The sequence below is a fragment of the Eretmochelys imbricata genome, chromosome 6 (assembly GCF_965152235.1).
Source record: "Eretmochelys imbricata isolate rEreImb1 chromosome 6, rEreImb1.hap1, whole genome shotgun sequence".
NCBI lineage: Eukaryota > Metazoa > Chordata > Testudines > Cheloniidae > Eretmochelys > Eretmochelys imbricata.
Window position 1 is genome coordinate 84,235,973 of NC_135577.1, and position 6,000 is coordinate 84,241,972.

The window sequence follows — 6,000 nt, forward strand, 5'->3', positions numbered from 1 at the left end:
CCATATAAAATAATTTGTAACATACACAATGCTACATTAGAGATCACAAATAAATATAAAATTTATGTACTCAGTATTGGAAATCCTGTCGTTTAGTGTGAGAAACAAGAAAAACATCTTCAAAGGCAGTTATCTTTCATCAGAGAAATTTGGTGACGCTCAAGCTAGCTCAAATGTACTGTTTTAAAGAGACCAAGTGCCAGAACTACACAGAATTACATGAAAGGTACTAGAGAAACTTCCCAAGTGCACAGGGTACAAATAGCAAAATTAGCACCCCATCTAGCACTCTGGCAATCCAGGTAATCGTGACTTTTCAGGGATACAAAACATTTCAGAAGACCCATATCATGCAGACTGAAGTGTAAGGACACTCAAACTTTTTTAAGAAGGAGAGCTGTACTCCTTTCCCCCAGGTAATGATGTGCCACCCTCCTATGTCCTTGGGGACCTTCAGCTTCCCTGGTGGGCAGTGTGCTGACCACCAGCATCCTAATGATGTAATAAGAAAAGGAGTACTTGTGGCACCTTAGAGACTAACCAATTTATTTGAGCATGAGCTTTCGTGAGCTACAGCTCACTTCATCAGATGCATACCGTGGAAACTGCAGCAGACTTTATATATACACAGAGAATATGAAACAATACCTCCTCCCACCCCACTGTCCAGTGGGGTGGGAGGAGGTATTGTTTCATATTCTCTGTGTATATATAAAGTCTGCTGCAGTTTCCACGGTATGCATCTGATGAAGTGAGCTGTAGCTCACGAAAGCTCATGCTCAAATAAATTGGTTAGTCTCTAAGGTGCCACAAGTACTCCTTTTCTTTTTGCGAATACAGACTAACACGGCTGTTACTCTGAAACCTAATGATGTAATGCTTTCCTTGGGATGTGGTTATAGGATTTGATCTTACTCACTGAAGTCAATGGTAAAGCTCCCATTGACTTCAGTGGCTTGGGATTAGGGCCATACTTCATTAAACTGTTTCCCAGCAGCCTCTTTAGGCTTCCTTTAAACATGAGCACAAAGGCCTTTGTGTTTGCAATGGCAAAAAATGTATTAAATGAATTCAGTATTGGTGTTCTGTAAATTTTGTTTTTCTTGGGAGAATGCTTGCATGAACATTTTGCAAAGTACAATTCAGAATATTTGAACACCTTTGGTCCTGGTTGTACAATGCAATGATGACTTAATTTCTGTTACCGCCATTTCATCTAGAGAAGAAAATATAGAATTAAGGCCAAATTCTGTCTTTGGATACATGCACAAGTGGTAGCTACATGCATATACTTGAGAACCCAGTTCATTCTCCAAAATGTGTTTTCATTCTCCCATTATTTGAATATTTAACAAGTAAGATAAACTCAACTGTATGTTATATAGAGAATCATGCATGTTAGGTGAAATATACTATATAGTACTAGCAAACCATTTGAGATTTTTCCCAATTATTTAAATTTGTCCAGCAGAAACTTAGATAGAAAGTACAACAAAGTTCAGTTTTCTGTATTATTGTTGTTTGTATATGTATCAAGCTTCCAAAATTCTGATCCAATATGAATGAGTGAGAAATCGGATGAATCCACATGTGTATGTTCCAGAGCTCTCTAACAACCTGAAAACCAATGGCAGCAATAGAGCCTGTAATGAAGAGTTAATTGAACCCATCGGGGAGGGACAGCAACTACTCATATCTGGCCTGTGAATCAGGGGGATTGAATGTTCTTTGTGTGGGTCTTTGCACACCCATTGCTCCTTATTCACCTAAGGCAGCCCTGCCCAAGAGCATGATAAAGGCACATCTTTGGTGACACAAAGACTGCAGAGGTTCTCCCTTGGCACGTATTTTCATGTGAGAGTTCAATCTATCACCAGCAGTGAAGGCGGCGCTTATATTCAGCTCTGAGTAGTCTTCACCACTGCTTGTCTTGCCAATATGAATATTTCACCATGTAAAGAAGAGTGGACCTCTTTGTAACACACACATACATCTCAAATTTTATTCTGTGCTTGCTGTATATTTAAGATTATGTTGGTTTTTCACTATACGTCCCACCACTTCTTCTTCTTAACATGATGCTGTATCTTCTTGCTTTTCTGACTGGACATAAATGTCATGGATGAGCAGTCTGCAGACAACTGCAAATCCATTTCTGTTCTGGGAACTGAGTTCTCTGCAACAATGAAGAAGCATTGATATTACTTGTCTCATTGTTTTTCACACCCGTCAACACTTTTGGGTCAAGTGTTAAACATTAATACCTGAGCTGTTGAGACAAGAAGGAAAGCTTTCTCAGGTGTCACCTTTCTGCTAGACCTATTGGAGGGGCAAATCATGTTCCTCAGCTTCGTGTTAGCGTGTGTCCATGCGTGTGTGTATATATGGTGGAAGAATCACTTAACATCTCTGTTTACTAGAGCCCCTAGATATTGTAAGAGGCACATGCATCTAAGATTTCAAGAAGGGTTTTATAGTGAGGTATGGGGGGAGAGGGTGATTTGGATTTTTTATTTAATTGTGTTAATGATTCATGCACAGTTAACTACTAGAAATTCAAAAATATTTTAAAAATACAAAAACGGCAACATTTAAGATTTCATGTCACTGATATTTTCTATGAGGATACTGTGTTAAGTAGCAATGCCATTATGAATATTCATATAGGAGTTGGAGGTTTATTTTCTAGATGATTAAGAGGTAGGTAGGTGCACTAGTCCCATTGTGTTACCATATTTGTATGCTTCGCTGCTTAAAAATTTCCCCTTTGCATCTAGCATCATTACACCCTGGGTCCACATATACATCTTTAGCATGGATTAAAACTAGGATTCAAAGAGATTGGAGAAGATTATGGAAATCATTGCCCCTGGCATACTACTCAGAGTTTTCAATTTACATTAATTTTTTTAAAGATGGCTTCAAATGAAAAATCTCGAACTGAATGGCCAGTGGGTAATGTTACGATCTGTCAGAGTCTGTATTTCCATTTTTTCCTAAATCCTGGTTCAACAAGATTTCTAAAAATACAATTTAGGATAGAAAATATTTAAAAAGAAAGAAACTATCGGAGTGTTATACATTGAAATTAAAGTCACGTGTATGTCATGCAAGGAACATCTTGCATGACTTCTCAGGTTAAGTTATATGCACAGGGAAATCTGACTTGTATCTCTTAAAAAATTAAACCTCTATTGGCTGCTAAAGCTATAGAATAATTGCAGGTTCAAAAATATTTATTAAGAAAAAAACATGTTTCTAGAAATTATAAATTTGTAAAGCCTTTTGAAGATGAGAAATTATACTAAGCAATTTTCAGTTTTTTATGACTATCATTCTCCTATAAAATGCACCTCTCTTCCAACCTCACAAATACCAGACCTTATTCCAGAATTTCCACTGTTCCCAGAAGGTAGGAGGTGTTTAGAATGGACACCTTGTAAGAGAGGAAAGGATCTGGTTGATAGTGGTTATAATAATAACTAATAGTCTACAATTTCAGCACTGAGTGAAAGAAAAAAGGAAGAAAAGTTTAATGCTTAAGGACTTGATCCTGCACACAAAGTATGTGTGTGTATAGACCCTTATTCCTGGTGGGTGAAATCCTGCCCCTATTGAAGTCAATGGGAGTTTTGCCATTGACTTCAAAGGGGACAGAATTTCATGTATTGACTTTAGTGGCTGTCTGCATATGAATGAGGATCCATGCAGGTATTGGTTGGCAGGGTCAAGCCCTGTGCTACTTTTTATCAAGATGTCTAATGAATTTTAAAAATAAAGCCAACTGGTTTTAAAGATTCCCTTGTGTCTACTCTGCAGAGATGAACAAAGATGTTTCTTGCCTAGCACTGAACGGCACTTCTAGCTGGGCGGAGTAGTAGAGGACTCTCATTAATATAAACTTATGGAAATGCAGATTTAAATTATTTTATTTTTTGCTTCTTCAGAATCAGTTTTCCCAGTGTCTTTTGGGAATGTCAGCTTTGATGTAACTTCAAATAGTTCTTGTTATGTAAGAAAGTTGTTGCTGTGGGAATTGCATGCTGTAATTCATCATCCATATCAGTAACCGAACTGAAAGCTAGAGCTCCCGCAGACAGCTTAAATTTCTACCGCCTGTAAAATAAAGACTATATTTTTATTAACCATATTCATGTTTCATAAATTATTCGTACAACTGCTAATACCATTTTTTCCTAGTCTTTATTAGGATTATGGTTTTGGTGAATTATCCCGTTTAAAAATAACAGGCCTGGATTTTTAAAAGAATGTAAGCATTGCTGTGCTCAGTGTTGCAACACCTAACTCATTTAGGTGCCTAAATCTCATTTTCAGAAGTGATTTAGGCAAGCTGGAGCCTAAATCCCATCAACTGGCAATTGGATTTTAGCTCCTTAGTACCTAAATCCCTTTTGAAAATGAAATTTAGGCTCTTGAATCAGTTAGGCATTGCAACGCCTTCTAAAAATCCAGACTTGAGAGCCTGATCGAGAGCCCCCCTGAAGCCAATGGGAGCTTTGTGTTGGCTTCAATGAGCTTTGGATCAGGCCTTGGTATATAAGATAACTTTAGACCTCCACCATTTATTTTGATAAAGATCAAAAAGAAGAAATGTGAAAGAGACTCGATCGCACTGGTTAGTTCTTATGAATTATGAAATCGTATTTCTGTAAGTAATCATGCAAGACATTATGTTTCAGCGTAGTAATGCACATCTTAAAATGTCAATGCATAATTTTAAGAAAAGTTTAAAAAATTTCATGAAGTCAAATATTATTTTCCAAATTAAATAAGTCTCTACATGACTGCAGTGAAATCCTGCTCACCTTGCTCCTGTGACTAGTCCCATTAATTTCAATAGGATTATTATTTGCCTGAGTAAAACTAGTGTGGTTTGACCCCTTCTTTGTAATTCAAAGAATTTCTTGGTCCATCACAGAGATGGGCAAACTACGGCCCGCGGGCCACATCTGGCCCGTGGGACCGTCCTGCCCCGCCCCTGAGCTCCTGACTGGGGAAACTAGTCCCGGACCTTCCCCCACTGTTCTCCCTCTCCCACAGTTATGCCACTGCATGGGCAGCGTTTCTGAGCGGCATGGTAAGGGGGCCGGGGCCGGGGGGTTGCATATGAGGCAGGGAGTCCCAGGGGGCAGTCAAGGGGCAGTTGGACGGGGAGGTCAGGGGACTGGGAACAGGGGGCGGTTGGATAGGGCAGAGGTTCTGGGGGGACAGGGGATGGGGAACGGGGGGGTTAGATAGAGGGAGGTCCCGGGGGGTACTCAGGGGACGGGGTCCCGGGAGGGGGCAGTCAGGGGACAAGGAGTGGGGCGGGGGTTGGATGGGTGGGCAGGCACAGCCTTCCCTACCCGATCCTCCATACAATTTTGCACCCCGATGTGGCCCTTGGGCCAAAAAGTTTGCCCACCCCTGGTCTATCAGCTGTTCTATGTCTAGTTTTATAAATTCATAGATTCTAAGGCCAGAAGGGTCTGTTGTGATCATCTAATCTGACCTCCTGTGTAAGAGAGGCCATAGACCTTGCCCAAACTAATTCCTAGAGCATCTCTCTTAGGAAAAAAATTCAATCTTGATCTAAGCATTTACCAAGGATCACACTGGATTCTCCATCACCGACAAATTTTAAATAAAGATGTACCCTCAAACACTGTGTGTGTTAACATAACATATATATTTGTTTTCAATAACACAGATTTATGCACAGATTAATGTAGTTTATTTACCATGTAAGAGTGGACAAGTCACTTATAACACAAGCTATGCTTTTGTTGATTTTCCCCAATACTTTAGCACAAATATACCTGTTTTAGATGCCTTTGCAGTTTTTGCACAGACATTCATTTTTACTTCAATGTGCTAAAATAGATCCTGCAATATTCTGTGAGAAGGTGTATTGTGCTCCTCCCGTTGAGCACTCTGTTTCAGCAAGAGTTAGCAAAGAATTTTTACCCAAGCTTTTTAGAGTTAATTTGCTTCTGATGG